This window comes from Caretta caretta, chromosome 15 (assembly GCF_965140235.1).
Source record: "Caretta caretta isolate rCarCar2 chromosome 15, rCarCar1.hap1, whole genome shotgun sequence".
Lineage (NCBI taxonomy): Eukaryota > Metazoa > Chordata > Testudines > Cheloniidae > Caretta > Caretta caretta.
The window spans coordinates 8466122-8484680 of NC_134220.1; positions in this window are offsets into that span (position 1 = coordinate 8466122).

Consider the following 18559-nt stretch of genomic DNA (forward strand, 5'->3'; position numbering starts at 1 on the left):
TAAGTTGCCTATGGACACCCACTAGTGTTTGCAGCAAAGCCAAGGTGAGAACTCACAACTTCCAGTCCCTTCTTAGTTATACCATGCTGCACTCAATTTGAGTTCATATCAACATTTCCAAGTACAGAATAACTCCAAAACGAATGGCATTATGGGGGTGACACCAGAATTTTGAAACCTGAACTCTCCTCCTAAACCAACAAATGAAAGGGAGAAAAAAAGGGCTTGTCTGTCTCCTGTGCATTAGTTGTTCCAGAAAAGAGCGACAGCCGAATTGTTTTGCTGATGGTAAAAAATGAATACTGTGCAGAAGTGACTGGAGGGCATTTTAGATTTCATGTTTGGGAAACAAACAAAGCACAAATTGACTTTTTATAAAGGTCAAGTAAAAATTAAATATCTTAAAGCAGCACAGACTTTTCAGCCTGGTTTATAATACAAATAATCTTGTGGAGAAGAATACAGACACGGCCAGGATGACAGATCATCCAAATTGGGACCAAGGAAAAAAACAGCAATGAGCAAAAATGCTGTTTTTGCATGAAAATCTTAGACTGCAAATAGCATTGTTGCTTGCAGAAATTTGTGAGGTTGGGGTTGGCCTTACACCACCCTTACAGTAGCAAGAACCAGCCAGACTGGCCTGCTCATAGCCTGATGGTTCCACCATAAAATAGTGTCAGAGGTTTCTAGTGAATTACATGGTTGCGTGTTTAAACTGGCATCTTATACAGATTACTACAACCCACCTTCTCTGTGAAAAACACATAAACAACAATGTATAGCAATACTGAACAGTTACAATATCCCACTGTATGCACATGGACTTAACTAGATCCCATGTGAATTGCTGCCCAGAGTTAGAAACAGCCTTTTAAAAGCATTGTTGCATAGCGTTACAACCCTAACCTGTTTTCTGTTAATTATGTGCTTTGTGACTTTTCATCAGACAACTGCTGCATTTGGTGCCACCACTCAACTTCATCTCTTTTCTTGTCATCATGTCGTAACTCTGCTCTGCCTATGCATGGGAGGAGCGTTAAGACCCAGGGGCAACAGAGCTTCTGGGAAGTGAAACCAGAGGGTGACCCTGGGGAAACAGCAGCAGAATTAAAAACAAAAACACAAAACCCTGCAAACTTGGAAGCATAAAAAGAAAAAGGGTCTGCAGCTTGGTTCCCTACTGCCCCCCCAGACCATTCCCGCCCCCACCACAGAGACTACAACCCTTGTGTGCGCTTGGTGAGAGAAGGTGGCCCCCTCCCAGAGATCACAAACAGCTTTTACCCAGGACTGAACAGGCTCTCTACAATCCAAGCTGATATCCCAAATGTTGACACACACCCCTCCCCCAACACTTCAGTCTGAGATTAGCCTTGTTGGATCTTTAATCTCCTCCTCACAGTTTCACATACAAACCTTGGCTTGGATATTTGGATACATTTCCCTTTTTTTTTTCCCCCCCTCCCAATTGTCTTTTGAAGCCAAGTTGCTGAGTGAATTGTAAAGGGAGAGAATTCCAAGAGTGTTAGCTTCTCTGCTGTTCCCAGGGCAGTCCTGGGCCAAAATAAACCTCTGCCCTGCCAGCAGCAGTTACTTACACTCAAGCCTCATGCACTGTTCACAGTTTCTTAAAACTGAGCCTTCCTCCACTTTCCCCTAATAGATAAGTCCTTTTAAAAACCAACCCGCACTTTTCTGTTTCCCTTGCCCCTTCCCCATGCCCTTCTGGATTCCCAGAATAACTCTCAGAAAATCAAGGCCACATCCCACAAGATTGCAAAGTAAATTCTTGATCAGCCCCAGTCTGGCAACATGGAATTAGAGCTGCCTGCAGAGAGTGAATGAGCAGAGGAAGGTAGACGACCTGTCCAGGGGGCAGTGAGAGAGAACACTGCCCAGAACTCATCCAGTTTTGCAGCAAAGCTTTTCCATTCCCCCTTGCCCCCCCCCTCCATTTCTAGCCCTCCAGTGAGGCCAAAACCCTAACCCCAGCGTACACTTTTAGCAACAGAGCTGTGTGCTGCACTGCCAGGGCAACGTAAATCCTCATTCTGCCAGGCCACGGGAGCACCAGAGCAGAGCTTCTCTGTAACTGCTACTTGGGCCTCTGGTCTGGAGAAGACTCCACATCATCTTCAACCTATGTGTGGTAAAATGCCCAATGAATCTGTGTAGTGGCAGACCCCCCTACCCTACTCTGCCCACAAGACCCCTTCCCCTTCCCCACCCACCAGACACCTTCAAACAGGCAAGGGGCTTACATACAACCATGGACTCCCAAATCCTGTTCTTCCCAGTGCACAATGGGAACATAGTTGTTCGTTGCAAAAGGTCCCATTCAGAGACAGCAGGATTTGTTCCTAACTGCAGATTAATACTTTACACTGTGCTTCTGTCTCCATCACTTTTGCTTGTGCTGAACCTTGGACGCTCAAATCAAACAAACTCCTTTTAAAGAATTCAAAGGACATGTAGCCATTGATTCTTTGATCTCTTGCAAAGGCAAGACGGATCAAAATGAAACATGTTACCTTGCAAGAGGAGACTGAGTTAGAGGCACCCCAAATCTCAGCCAACATGTAGAAACAAATTAACCCTTCCTGTTTCTTAGAAAGAGACTAAGGGTACGTCTTCACTACCCACCGGCTCGGTGGGTAGTGATCAATCTATTGGGGATCGATTTATCGCGTCTCGTCTAGACACAATAAATCGATCCCCAAATCGACACCTGTATTCCACCTTGGCAGGAGGAGTAAGCGGAGTCGACAGGGGAACCACCGCGGTCGACTCGCCGCCGTGAGGACGGCCAGGTAACTCGAACTAAGATACTTCGACTTCAGCTCCGCGAATAGCGTAGCGGAAGTTGCGTATCTTAGTTCGAACCGCCCCCCTAGTGTAGCCCAGGCTTATGTGCTAAAGCTTTATTAACAGTGTTTTTAAAAAGGCCAGGGAGAGCTTGAATATCTGCTCACATTAAAGCTGGTTTAAATTTTTGAGATTTCAATGACATTTTTTCACAATTTTAAAAATTTTGCTCTGCTTATATTTAAATGAATTGGCATCAGTTGTGTTCATATCCATTTTCTGTTTGTTTCCTGTGAATATGCATGCAGCTGAGCTCTGTTGGCCCACGTGTTTGTGGAAAAGGACTTTTAAATTGTCATGTGCAAAATTCTGTAGCATAAGTTCTTGAGCACTTGTCCAATCAGCGAACACAAACCATAACGTGGCTCAACACCACTTAGCGGCACAGCTCAAATTCTGAATATCAAATAACTGCAGAAAACTGCCTGCAATCAAATCAGAGAGTTACAAAATTTCACAGAAGTTTTAATCAAATACTTTTGAATTAACAAACAAATGTGTGGAAATAGCGATTTGATCAATGACACTTTGTGAGCAAAGAAAAAGGCAAAGCAAATTGGATAGATTAATGTTGCAAATTATTCTCACAGCTTTAGTTAAATACATTAACCCTCTAACCCCTGCTGACTTGCTCCATTTAAGAAGTAAAACTAAACCCACACTCTATTGATTGCTTAGGATATTGATGTAGAATTCAGCAAAACACCCCATCCCTTCCATTCTGAGGCAAAATTTCTCTACTTTTTAAAGTTCAAGATGCAACATTGTCCTTACACAACTCTCTAGAAACCAGTAACTTCACCTATCACCTCCACCCTCCCCATAATGCAAATAGCCTCTGCTAGCTCGAAAATATAAAAGTGCTGAACTGCTCCCAGACCCTGGTCTCCTTCCCGTAGGTATATCACTAGAATGGAACCATTATTAAAAATGCTACAAGAATGGTCCGAAATTTTGTAGTAACATTGTTGTAAACGACAGGTTTCAGAGGAACGCTCACGAAAGCTCATGCTCAAATAAATTGGTTAGTCTCTAAGGTGCCACAAGTACTCCTTTTCTTATTGTTGTAAACTTCAGTCTTCTAGAGCCTTTTTTAAAAACATAAGATAAAGCATATACGTTTATTTGTAAATATGTTCTTGAATAAGGTTGCTCCTGAGGATTTCACACACACACACACACACACACACCCTGTTTAGTTCTAACTGGATCTCTCCCAGTCACAGCTGGAAGGGCCTTTCCTTCTTTACTTTCCGCTTGTCCTTTTCCACACTCAGTTCTTGGAATCCCTAGTTCCACCTTCCATTTGCTATCCCTACCAAATCCCTCAGGTCTCTCTTTCCCCCCCCCACGAGAAAGGATTTTTTGATCCAATAAATTATCCAAAAGAACACAACATCTAATCAAAAGAATTAATTAGTCTCTTTCTCCCTGATGCATGCATTCTCATGTTCACGCTCCTGTCTCCCTTCCTCCACATTCTCTTCTCCCCCTTGCCCACTGCCTCTCCTCTATCTCTTGTATGAATTCTGACTCCCCATTCCCCTCCTTCACATTTCTGCTCTTGCTCTCTCGCTGTGGTACTGGAACATTCAGCAGGAATATGATGGATGATCACCTGTCACAGCTTGTTTATTATAATTCAGACAATCAATTACACATCTCTAATGCTGGTTGTCCCACTGGAAATTTACATGCTCGGCACAAACCATTGTGAAAATGGAATCTCATTTGCCAAATATCTTTCTATGGGTACAGCATGATGATTACAGTCTGTGTTTGTTTCAACAGTTGTGTCTGGCTGACAGTGTCATCATTTACTGCCCGCCATAGGTCACATTGCTCTGAGGCATTATTTATTGTGTTATGCAGGCCAAAGCTTTCAGAGGAGGAGGATGTTGCTGATGCCACTGTGCTCAAAGCAGGCAAGCAAGGTAGATTTCAGAGCAGGCAAGCAGCTGTATCAGCAAGCGCCTGCCTTTGTTTCCACTGGGCTGGGTCTCTGTGCTCTCCTCATCTTATTTCTTTTAAGGAATGGGCTTGTAAACTCTTGTATTAGGTTGCCCATGGCTTGGGCAGGGGAACAATGCAATTCACCCTGTTAAACCATAGTCTTTCCTGGGATTTGTTTAGTAACTAGAGGGAGAGGATTGCAGGGCAGGACAGTGTAATAGGCTGGTAAGTGTTTGGCTGAAATGCTGATCCTGCTGGAAAAGGGTTAACTGAGTTCTGCTGACTCCCTGAGGCAGGTGGCTCCTCCTCCCACCCTGGTGTAAGGAAGTTGAGAGAGGCTCTGTGGGGAGAGAGGAGCCAGTGTGTGGGCAGAGCAGCTGAGCCTGAGGAGAAGGTTGACGCTGAAAGAGTCAGAACTCCACAAAGGTGGTGTGGGGAAGTGGATTTAACATCCGTGAGTTGTGTTTGTAGGGCAGGTTTGGTAAGGGGCTTGTGCACAGGAAGCTTCATTATTACACCTGGGCAAGATTTAATTTAATAAATTTGCTGGAAAATGTATATTTCAGGGTACCAAAATGATTTGCAAAGTTGGGTTGAATATGGCAAATAGTTTCAGCCGGGGGGGGGGGGGGGGGAATGTTTCTGAAAAAAGTCAAAATGGTGAGTGTCAACCATTTAAACACATGTCGTTTTGAACACTTCAAAATAAAAAAGAAAAATGTTTTGTTTAGAAATTTTGCTCATTTTTAACAAACAGAGCGAAAACCCCTGAAAATGATCCAAAATGAAACAAAAAGCTGAAAAATATTGTTTCGGTCAACCCCAAACAATTTTTTTCCAGTTTTCTTCATTTCAGAGAGGAAAAAAATGAAAACCGTTTAGTTTAAAGCAAAATGAATAGGGTGATTGGGGGTATTCAGTTCAGCCCTCCAAACCAAAAAAAGCAATCACTCTCTCTCTCTCTCTCTCACACACACACACAAACAGCAAAAGATGGCATGGAAGGGGAGATCCCCTCCCCTCATTCCCCCCATGAGACAATGGTAGGGAAGTGGGGCTAACTGTGCCAGCCCTAGGGTTGAGTTTCTAAGGTCCTCCTCTCATTGGGAGGAGCAGGCCACGTGAACTCTCACATCAGGCCATCTTGTTGATTTAAGCTGGCCCTTGGTTCACTTGTCAGTAGCAAGAGTCAGATGCTTCCCTCCATCAGCCTCTGCCAGGCTGAATCTGGTTGGTTTTGTTTTGTGTCTCAATAGGCCCGTTGATACAGTGGCAGTTCTGACATGAGAGTGCTTGAGACACTGCTACACCCAGAAGAACAGGGAGGCAGGCCTATCCGTTACACTAGGATTCGAAGAATCATTCTGCTGCGGAGGCTGTTGAAAAAAATTGGATGTAACAGTTTCCCATTGGAAAATGCTGTTCCATTAAAATCAAAATGTTTCATATGGGAAGTGTTGAATTTTGTCAACATTTTCAATGGAGAAATTTTGAAACAATTCAAAACTGAAATGGTGTATTTCATTTTGACTTTATGGAGTATTTCATTTTGACAATTTCATTTTCTTTCAGCTTTAAGTTTATATTATAAAATTATAATTATATTTCTATGCTGTATTTAATATTTATATATATTTAATATTTTATATTACATTATCAAAAAACACCACTAAGTCCTTTTGATGTTTCCAAATCGATTTTTTTAAAAACTTCTGTTTCATGAAAAATTTCAAAATGCAGCACCAAGGGATTTGATACCTAACACAATACCACAACACAGCTGGTTCTTAAGAGACGTCTCCATCCAGTGGTAAAAGCTGTCGGGCTGAGAATGAGGCGATTCCTGTAGTCCATCCCTGACTTTGCCACTGAGTTGCAGTCTGGCCTTGGAAAAGTCACTTTAATCACCCCACTTTCATTTCCCCCTCTTTAAAACGGGGTGCGGGCTTACTTGCTTACTAAACACTGCACTGCTGTTTCAGAGAGACAAGGTGAGCGAGATAATATCTTTTATTGGACCAACTCCTGTTGTTGAGAGAGACAAGCTTGACAACAGAAGTTGGTCCAATAAAAGACATTATCTCGCTCACCTCGTCTATCTAATATCCTGGGACCAACATGGCTACAAGAACACTGCCGACAACACTGCTGTTTTGTAAGGCCGAACTAGTGATTGTAAGGCTCTTTGAAATTTGTGTATGAAAGGGGCATAGAACTATTAGTATTATCCTGCCAGAAAGCCACTTCATTTGTGATACAGATCATAGGAACTGAGGGCTTGTCTACACCAGTGGTTCTCAATCTTTCCAGACTACTATACCCCTTTCAGGCATCTGATTTGTCTTGCAAACCCCCAAGTTTCACCTCACTTAAAAACCACTCGCTTACAAAATCAGACATAAAAATACAAAAGTGTCACAGCACACTATTACTGGCAAATTGCTGACTTTCTCATTTTTACCATATAATTATAAAATAAATCAATTGGAATATAAATATTGTACTTACATTTCGGTGTACAGTATATAGAGCAGCATAAACAAGTCATTGTCTGTATGACATTTTAGTTTGTACTTACTTCGCTAGTGCTTTTTATGTAGCCTGTTGTAAAACTAGGCAAATATCTAGATGAGTTGATGTACCCTTGGAAGCAATCTGTGTATCCCCAGGGGTACGCATACTCCTTGTTGGGAACCACTGGTCGACACAGTATGGCAGTGCCCGCTAGAGGGGTGTAAATCATAGAGCACTCTGAAGAGCTGTGCTCTAACTGCCCTCTACAGACCCTGTGAATCACTCTAAAGGGTTCCCAGTGTGTTCTGATGTAGTCTTGTTTGAAACAGTACAATATTAATGCACATTAGGTACCTTTCAGAGAGCATCAGCAGGGTCTACACAGGGCAGTTCGAGTGCAGCTCTTTAGAATGCTTTACAGTTAACACCCCCATGGTGTGCGATGCCACTCCAGGTAGGCAAGCCCACCGTGTCAGGCTATGAACCAGATTCCCTCCCGCTTTAACAAACAGTAAGAACTTTAATATGTAAACAATCAGAGTGTGTGGTTGAGAAGGCAACGTTCAGCCTGTTCGCAGTGAAGACAGAGAGAAAGTGGTGTATGTTCTTTCTGGCAGTGGGATTTCTGACATTACTTTTTACCACTTCAGTAGCCACCTATTGGGGGTTCCATAGATTCACAGTTTAAGGCCAAAAAGCAACATTAGATCATCTAGTTCAGGAGTTCTCAAACTTCATTGCACCATGACCCCCTTCTGACAATAGTTACTACACGACCCCAGAAGGGGGCACTGAAGCCTGAGCCCCACAGCCCCAGGCAGGGGTGGGGGCAAATCCAAAGACCAGGGGCTTCATCCCAAGGCAGGGGGCCTGTAACCTAGCCCTGCCACCCAGGGATGAAGCCCTTTGGCTTTGGCCGCAGGCAGTGGGGCTCAGGCTTTTGCTTTGGCTCCAAGCCCCAGCAACTCTAAGCCAACCCTGGTGACCCCATTAAAATGGGGTCATGACCCACTTTGGGGTCTTGACCCACAGTTTAAGAACTGCTGATCTAGTCTGACCTCCTGTATATCACAGGACAGAAAATTTCACCCAGTTACCCCTGTATTGAGCTCCATAAATAGTATCTGGCTAAAGCATATTGCCCAGAAAGGCATATAGGGTTTTGTCATCCCATGTGTGCTACTATGTCTAGGCACAATGGGATTAGTCAAGAAGAGAGAGAGTTTTTTAGTCAGATTATTCATATATTTAGAGCACAGCTTTCTGCAGGTGGAATCTCTTATCAGTGGGAGAGTTCAGCAAGTCACAAGCCACTCATATCAGTTATCTATTAATATATTATGTTAAAATCCCCATACCAGCTGCACTTAGGGTTGCCAGACGTCTCATTTTTGACCAGAACGCTTGGTTGAAAAGGGACCCTGGCGGCTCCAGTCAGCACCGCCAACCGGGCCATTAAAAGTCTAGTTGGCGGCGCTGCAGGGCTAAGGCAGGCTAGTCCCTACCTGTCCTGGCACCGCACTGTGGCCCGGAAGCAGCCAGCAGGTCCAGCGCCCCGGAAGCAGCCAGTTGGGGGGGGGGAGGCATGGGGCTCCACGTGCTGCCCCCACCCTGAGCACCGGCTCCACACTCCCACTGGCTGGGAACTGCGGTCAGTGGAACCTGGGGGGGCGGTGCCTGTGGGGAAGAGCAGCGTGTGGAGCCTCCTGGCCCCCCCGCCTAGGAGCTGGACCTGCTGCTGGCTGCTTCCAGGGCACAACGTGGAGCCAGGACAGACAGGGAGCCTGCCTTAGCCCCGCTGACTGCAAGCCACCTGAGGTAAGCCCACACCCCAACCCCGAGTCCCAAACCCCTGCCCCAGCTCTGAGCCTCCCCCCAAAAGCCAGAACCCCCTCCTGTACCCCAAACCCCTCATTCCCAGCCCCACCCCAGAGCCCGCACCCCAGCCAGAGCCCTTACTCCCCTGCACTCAACTCCTGCCCCAGCCCAGAGCCCCCTCCTATATCCTAAACTCCTCATCCCCAGCCTCTCTCCAGAGCCCGCACCGCCCAGCCCAGAACCCATACCCCCTCCGCACCCTAACCCTCTGCCTCAACCCGCAGCCCCCTCCTGCACTCCGAATCCCTCAGCCTCACCCTCCAGCCTGGAGCCCCCTTCTGCACCCCAAACCCCTCATCCCTGGCCCCACCCCAGAGCCTGCACCCCCAGCCAGAGCCCTCACTCCCTCCCATACCCCAACTCCTTGCCCCAACCCAGGGCCTCCTCCTGCACCCTGAACCCCTCATTTCTGGCCCCACCCCAGAGCCTGCACCTCCAGTTAGAGCCCTCACTGCCTGCCCCACCCCAAGCCCCTGCCCCACCCCAGTGAAAGTAAGCGAGGGTGGGGAAGAGTGAGCCACCGAGGGAGGGGGAATGTGGGGCCTCGGAGAAGGGGTAGGGAAGGGGGCGGGGCATCAGTGAAAGGGCAGGGCTAGGGTTTTCAGTTTTGTACAATTAGAAAGTTAGCAACCCTAGCTGAACTATGGTAGGCCAGACTGGGTATGGATTCAGCTGAGTTGATTCAAATTGCAATAAACAACGTTCATAGCCTACAATTTTTAAACCGGTTTTAGATAGCACTCCAACATATGTAACATTAAGGTCACGTGGACAACTAGTTTCACAAAGAATTTTAATGAATGAAGCGGGAATATGTGGGCAAATCTGAGTCCTTCCTTCTATACAGCAAAATGCTTCTTCTGACCTCAGTAAAGTCCTACATGAGCTGGCATAAGGTAACACTTGTTCTGAGGAGGGGAAAGGTAATGGAACAAACAAGTGGTTAAGGATTCATTGCTGTCCACACAGGGGAAACTTCACCCTGGAGCTGGGTGAAGTGAACAAGTCACTTGAACATCTCAACCTCTTTTTCTCCTTCTAGTACAGAGGGCTGTTGTGAAGATGTATCAACATATGTTAGTAAAAAATTAAATAAATGTTCAGGATTATTGCTGCCAGATCCTAATTTTATAAACAGACATGGCCTGGAATTAGGGATAACATTTTTTATGTCTGATCTGTGGAACAAACAGCTACACTGGAACTTCATGAAGGAGTACTGCAAAATCACCAACACTGGCATCTTCATGACATGATACAACATCAGCAATGGTTGCAAGGTTCATAACAGGGTACTCTTTAATCACCTGGTGATTTGAGCATGCAGGATGAACATGTGAAAACAAAGAGTGACCTGGGAATTTTTTGATGGGGGTGCAATATAAATTCCCTGGTATCCAGTGTAAACTCTAAGATACCAGCTGAGAGAATACCCAGCATATTTGGTTGCTGACCTGGGTGGCTACCCAAGATGCTGAAAACTATATAGTGTGATTGGAACTAGAATTGAATATTTATCTTCCATTTCTTGCTTTTAGGGAAGACGTGGCACCACATTCTTCTTCACCCAGAGCTGCAGTTTGACTAAGGGTCAAGCCCAATTAATAAAAAAATTGAATAGCATAGATGGGCCCACATGCAACTGGAATAACCACCAGGATACTGCTTAGGTACCACCCTGTGATCCGGGGGGTGAGGGGAGACAAACATGCATCAAGTCTTAACACTGGTTTTATAGCATATAGGCTGGTTATTATATATCAGACCTATAGCCTAGTCTGCTCTGTCTGGAACAGGAAGTGCATATAAATAGATATTGCTAGCAGAGTAGCTAGGGACACGTCAACCATGTAGGTTAGAGGATGTCTGCAGGCTCCTAACAGGGACAACTAAGAACCGAGCGTGCTTATTCCGAAGCACGCACCATACGGTGAGGGCCATCTCCATCTCCATTTCCTCCAAATTCTGGAGCCACCATTAGCCTCTCCCACTTTTTACTCTGACATGCTGCCACCAGAAGGCTATTCACCAATCCAAGAAGTTGTTTCCCTTCTAAAAAGTCCAGTGATGACATTTCTACATTGTTAAAAACAAAGCCATCCTAAATCACTTATTGTGAAATAATTCTTTCTCTGTTGCCACCAAAACACACACACACACACGCATGCACAGAACACCTTCATTGTAACTGGAATAGCAGTTTGCTCATTGCAACAGACTGAAACCATGTTGGACATTTAATTCCTCTTCATTATAAATGCGATCTTGCTCTCTTTATAGGTGGGTCCCATTGTGGTTACAAAATGGACAAATCTCCGTTGTTGTTGTTATTACTTATTTGTATTACAGTAGTGCCTAAAGGTCACAGCTGAGGCCAGGGTTCCATTATACTACAGCCACCTAGTAAGAGGCAGTTCCTCTACCAAAGAGCAGGAGGGGAAACAGACACATAGAGAGATAAATGGACTTGCCCAAGGTCAATGACAGAGTTGGGAATAGCACCCTGGTCTCCTGATTCCCAGTCCAGTGCCCTGTCCTCTAGGTCACATTGCTTCTCCATCACTAAAAAAAAATCCATGCAATTGTCCTGAAAATCAGTCTCCCTCACATACACACACGCGCGTCAAACTCAGTCAATGCAGAGGATACACTGACCCTGTCTGGAAAGAGTGACACATCATACATCTGGGACACTGCATATTGTCATAAGGTTGAAATATAAAAATTGCTCCATTTGAACTGTGAGACCAATCCAGTGAAATGCTGGGCACCCCCAGCTCCCATTGGAAGGGGCTTTCAGCACTTTGTGGGATCAGACCTTCTATCAAGTTTCCTTTATACATTGCTGGATACCTTTAACAGCCATGCACACAATACAGTTATGAAACAAAGAACCATGGATTTTTCCTCTGTGAGAATATGCCCTGGGGTAAATGAATCTAAACTCCTTTATCATGCCCATCACTGTTGTATCTGAGCACCTATGACAATATGAATCATTTTGTCTCTTCTCAGTCATAGTGAAAAGGATCCATTGTTTTGCCCACAGGATTTCTAGTCTTGCCTGAGTGCACTTTTTGACAGTTAATGCTGCAGTTTTGCTGAATCAGACGGCTCCCCCAGCTGCTCAACAGAAACACAGCTGTGTTATGCAAAAATAACCATGAAGGCAAGGGCTTGCACATTTTCTAGACAACAAAAATCCAGCAATACACCAACCCCCAAAACCAACAACAAAACCCCAAAGTCCTCTGTTTACTAAGCTGCAGTCTTAGTGTTTGCTCTGTTCTTCATCTGGGCTCAGGTCTGTGCTGATCACTACTTTGTTCTGTTCAGGATGAGTCCCAGCAACTGAGCATGAGCTTGAATCCATCACCTCCTGGATTTTACCAATCCAAGGTGGGAAAGTTTTGAGCTCAATGATTCGTAGGGAAGGGGGCAGCATGCAGGTAAGGATCTCCCTTATAATGCACTCAACTTCCTGTATCAGGTTATGGAACAGCATGAACGGAGGTCTGTACAAACTGCTGCTTTCTTGTGTCTGGGTCCAGGAAGTTACTCAGTTGTGCAGTGCCACCTGTTACTTTAGATATGAGCACAAGCTGTTCCCTCAGTGCTCTAGCACAGCAAAATCACATCTCACAGATGCAGAATCTGCTTGGAGAATGCCCTGTTTCCTTTGAGTGCTCCAGCTAGCCATTGTTGCCAGTTAAAACAACACAACCCAGCACAGAAATGAGATTTCACTAAAAACTTTTGGAGAAGGTGCAGGGGGAGGAGTGAGACATGGAGACAGAATTTGGGGGTGGAGGCATTATTAAGAAAAAATGTGTGTGGGTTTTTTAGACAGGCAATCTAGGACTATGAAAATCTCATGAATGGTCTATTGTTGCTGGCTGTGACCAGCATTGAATTCTCTGTTATGTGAACTGCCTTTATTGAGGTACTGTTAGGTCCTAAGAAGAGCAGCAATTTATATGCAAATATATAGCACTCTCTTCTATAGAGGGGTCTAGACTTGACTCTCTTGAAGAGCTGGTGTTCTCCAAGGCAGTTCACATGCTGTTTGTATCAGGGATTCTAAGCAGACCCCCCCCCCCAAGTATTTTGTTGATGGATCCAGTGGACCATATAGGGAATATCTACACCACAATAAAACGCTTGCAGCTGGCCTGGGCCCGCTGACTTGGAGCTCACAGGGCTCTGGCTGCAGTGCCATACAATTGCTGTGTAGAGGTTTGGGCTCAGGCTCGAGCCCGGGCTCAGGGACCCTCATGGGGGTCTCAGAACCTGGGCTCCAGCCAGAGCCTGAGCTCCAGCCAGAGCCTGAATGTCCACACCGCAGTTTTATAACCCCGCAGCCTGGGCCCTGCAAGCCCATGTCCAAGTCAGCTGACATGGGCCAGCTACAGGTGTTTTATTGCAGTGTAACCGTACCCGGAGATACCACTCAAGTCCTTGGTCTAGTGTTCTCATTGCCCCCAAGATGGCCAATTTATGGACTAGCTCGGAACAGGGCTAAAACTCACTTCACCTTGCCCCACTCACCAAGAACTGGTGTGAGGAATGAGCTCCTGCTTCTCTTGCTGTAGAGCCAGTGAGCTACATAGGGAACGATCTTTTCATACTCCCCACAACTTAACACGGTTCAGTCTGGGAGGCCCAAGCAGACTGATAAGCAGGGAGTGCCATGTGAGAAGAACTACTGAAAACACAGTGTTAATGACCTAGAAATCAGAAGGAAAAGGATAATTAAATTTTTTTGGGGGGGGGAGGGAGAAGGAATTGGTGGTCAGCTCTGAAAAGGGCAGATAGTAGATATTAATTTGCATAATAATTCTGTTAACAACAATGGATGCCTAGGACTTCTATTTAAAGGCTGTAATGTTAATTTAATGGGGAAAAATCAAATACAATTCCCTTAGAATTTTTCAATTAAATTAATGTGATGGGCTTTAATGGATATCTAAAGTAGAGAGTGTGATTAACAGAAACACTGCATAAATTATACATATATATTTTTAAAAAGCTCTGGTGTATGGCTTTGCTATGCAGAGGACCTTATTCTTAGGTCTAATAGCCAGTTATGATTCTATTTAAAAGAAACCACACTCTTCACAGAGGCTAAAGCGCTTTCCCTTGGGACTTTGATCCTTCCCAGCACCCCACCAGGCAGCAATAATGTCTAAGAGGGTCAAAAATCACTGATGATACTGACCCTCCTTTTGTTCTGTTTTAGCACAGCACCTACCACAATGGACTTCTGGTTCATGACTGAGAGTCCTGGCTGCTACTGTAAGCCAAATAAATAAATAATAAAAGCTACCCCAGGGAGCAAAACACTAAAATGCATTCCATCTTCCAATACCTTCAGATCTCTCCTGAGCCGGACACTGGCGGGTGTGGTAATAACACAAGGAACATCGAAGTAAGGGTTTGTAACAGGCAGCAGCACAAACCTCACACCAAGAATAATTTTAACTTCTTGAGTAGGCACCCCCAAAAGCTGCAAAGGATGTTAGACATGTAACCACAGCATCCCCCGCAGAAGAAATCTTGGTTAACTTTGAGATAAGCTTGCTAGGTGGCACAGCCCAAATTCAAACCATAAGAAGCAAGGAAATAAGCAGTTAAATCATTCTACACCCAATCTACACTCGCCTCACCAGTTCCCGTTCTCAACCTCAACTACCTCCCTTCTACCACATACCGCCCACATATCTCCACCCTCATCCTGAACAAACAACGTGCAGCCTTAACTCCCACCATGTTTATTGGTTGTATGTTTTGATGATTAATATAGAGCGGGGGAGGCTTTCATAAATTATACTGTATAAACTTCTGTCCCTTGGTTTTCGCATGAGTGCACAATTGGAAGTGAAGGAATGGCATCAGGTTGCCATTAGGGGGCTATGAGGTCCTTTTTTCTGCCATGATTAGTGCAATGTTATGTGAGTGGGTGATCTCTTTCGTCAGTAATTAACGGAAATTTGTAGGTAGAAACTACAGCACTGAAATCTGAATGTGCGTGTGTGATGGTGTTTTATGTTTGTGGAATTAGCCAAGGCTGAATGGGAGCTGTTCTGGAGCTGCTCTATCGTGTGCTTGGATAACTGAGTGCTGCTCTTTGGGTTTCAGGCAGCTCATCTATACTCACCAATGTACATTCCACTTGAGAGTCATCAAATAGTAAATTATAGATCACCGTAAAAGTTCTGTGTAACTGACTGTATAGCCGAGTTAGATCTTGGAGAAATGCTGATTAGTAGCAGTGCAATAATTTTAAAAGCTACACATATGATAAGTAAAATGAGTTTCGTTCCTTAGGTTATACCCACACGAGCAAACAAAAGTGTTACAATGTACATACCATACATAGATTCAATGCGTCACCCAGGCATTCAACGTCAAAGAAACGTACCCAACAGGCTGGATGGGTCAACAGGCTGGATGGAAAGGATGGTCTTGTGAGTAAAAAGGAGATCTGATTCTAGTTCCAGCTAAGCCAAAAGCTTCTGGTGTCACTTTGGCCAATTCAGTTAGGTTCAAATTTTCAACAGTAGAGGCTTCTGACTTCGGTGCCCAACCTTAGAAAACCGTGGGCTAATATGTCAGAGTTTCTCAGCACTCATAACCCCAACTGAAATAAGTGGAAGCTGCAATGCTCAGTGCCTCTGAAAATCATAGAATCATAGAATATCAGGGTTGGAAGGGACCCCAGAAGGTCATCTAGTCCAACCCCCTGCTCAAAGCAGGACCAATCCCCAACTAAATCATCCCAGCCAGGGCTTTGTCAAGCCTGACCTTAAAAACCTCTAAGGAAGGAGATTCTACCACCTCCCTAGGTAATGCATTCCAGTGTTTCACCACCCTCTTAGTGAAAAAGTTTTTCCTAATATCCAATCTAAACCTCCCCCACTGCAACTTGAGACCATTACTCCTCGTTCTGTCATCTGCTACCATTGAGAACAGTCTAGAGCCATCCTCTTTGGAACCCCCTTTCAGGTAGTTGAAAGCAGCTATCAAATCCCCCCTCATTCTTCTCTTCTGCAGGCTAAACAATCCCAGCTCCCTCAGCCTCTCCTCGTAACTCATGTGTTCCAGACCCCTAATCATTTTTGTTGCCCTTCGCTGGACTCTCTCCAATTTATCCACATCCTTCTTGAAGTGTGGGGCCCAAAACTGGACACAGTACTCCAGATGAGGCCTCAACAATGTCGAATAGAGGGGAACGATCACATCCCTCGATCTGCTCGCTATGCCCCTACTTTTACATCCCAAAATGCCATTGGCCTTCTTGGCAACAAGGGCACACTGCTGACTCATATCCAGCTTCTCGTCCACTGTCACCCCTAGGTCCTTTTCCGCAGAACTGCTGCCTAGCCATTCGGTCCCTAGTCTGTAGCTGTGCATTGGGTTCTTCTGTCCTAAGTGCAGGACCCTGCACTTATCCTTATTGAACCTCATCAGATGCCTTACATACCCTTGATGCCTTACATTGGGCCTCCAAAAATGCAGGCATCCAAAATTAGTGTCAGTTTTGAATAATTGATATTTAATCATGGTGCTTGTTTCCCGATCTGTAAAGTGGGACCAATAACATTTTCCTACTTCACAGGTATGAAGCTTAATTCATTAATGTTTCACAAAAGTGCTTCCAATTCTTAGATAGCAAGTGATAATGAAGTGCTATTCCCTGTAAAAATCTTCCATCACCATCTCCATGTTGCGATATTTGGAAGAACAGCTTCCAACTAACAGAAAATTGCTTGTCACTTTCCACCTCAATATGTAAGATGATTGAAGTTCAGCAGAAACCATATTGCTGAATTTTATATTTCTTTCATAAAGTACAAATAAAGTGTCCTGTGGAAATATCAGAACAAAAGTGACAGATGCCTCCTGAATATTTTTAATTGCTGCCAGAGTTAATGCAGGCAGAACATCCATGGAAAGCATCAGCACCATGCAAACAGTGGGATAGGTTGTTTCACCTGTTAAAATATAAATAACAATTGTTCTCTCTCTATCACCTCCTCACAATTCCATTGCCTTGTATTAGACAAAAAGGGTGGGTTAGACACACCCCATTCCAAAATGTAGGAGTAATTGGACTTGGGGTTACTGCTGTGGGCTCTGGGCCTGATTCAATGGATCAATACAGTGAGTTCTGAACCCTCACTTGAATCCCCACGTGCTGTACCCTACCACTGGTGGACAGATTTTCAAATGATTTTTATTATTTATCTGTATTACTGCAGCACCTAGGAGCCCCAGTCATGGCACAGGACTACACTGTGCTAAGCACTGTATAAACATAGAACAAAAATGTGCTCAGCAGCCACAGTCAGGTCAGATTTTCCAAAGAGCCCAGAACACTGGGGTACTGAACACTTGTAAATTGCCATAGATGTCACAACGGAAGCTACTGGGGGTGGAACGCTCTGAAATCTGTCTCCACATGGCTAAGCCAGCCTTTGAGGGCATTTGTACCAGGGCTTGTCCACATTGAGACTTAGTGAACAGCAAGTCAGGTGTAAATCTACAGTGTACTAGCTTGCTGTGCACTAACTGGCCATGTGGACCCTACTAATGCCCACTAAGAGTTCTGCAGGTCAAAGTGCACTATAGAACTTTTAGAGTGCAGTAAAGTCCAAATGGCGACTTGGCATGCAGCTTGCTAGTATCCTGTAGATTTATACCCCAGCTTGCTGTGCACTCAGTCTCTGCGTAGACAAGCCCTCAAACATGAACTAATCCCCTCTACTATTTAGGGAAAACATTACAAGCCAAATGACTTCTGTCTCTATCTTTACTCCTTTTGCCCACTGCTTTCCACAGCCAGATAGTACAATAATAAATAATAAAATAATTCCAAGGATTTTTATACCATGTGCACTTCACTGTGTGTGAAGCACAACAGAACAGAGGCTTTCCAAGGGAAAGATGAGGGGGGCAGAAGACATCCCTTAAAATGTCTGCCACCACAGATTGGAAGAGGGAGTGGTTGGAGAGTGCACAGATCATGTTGGGAACTCTGCAGAGAAGAAGGAAGCCACTTCCTCAGCATCTTCAAACCTTCTAAAAAATTGTTTGAATGTTAAGTTCGAGGTGGGGTGTGGGGATGGAATAGTCTCTTCCCCCCACCCCAAATCCCCATAAAAAATGGGTCACCTTCTCTCACCGTAAAGTCAATTAGTAAATTCTCCATGGGGTAGGCAGGAGAGGATTTGCCTAGTCTGTTCTGAGTCAGATACAATATGATTTTTACCCTGTGTTGTGGCTCTGAGTCTAATCCATGTTACTGGGCTCAACGCAGTTGCAACTGGGCGGCGGCTAGTGGCCT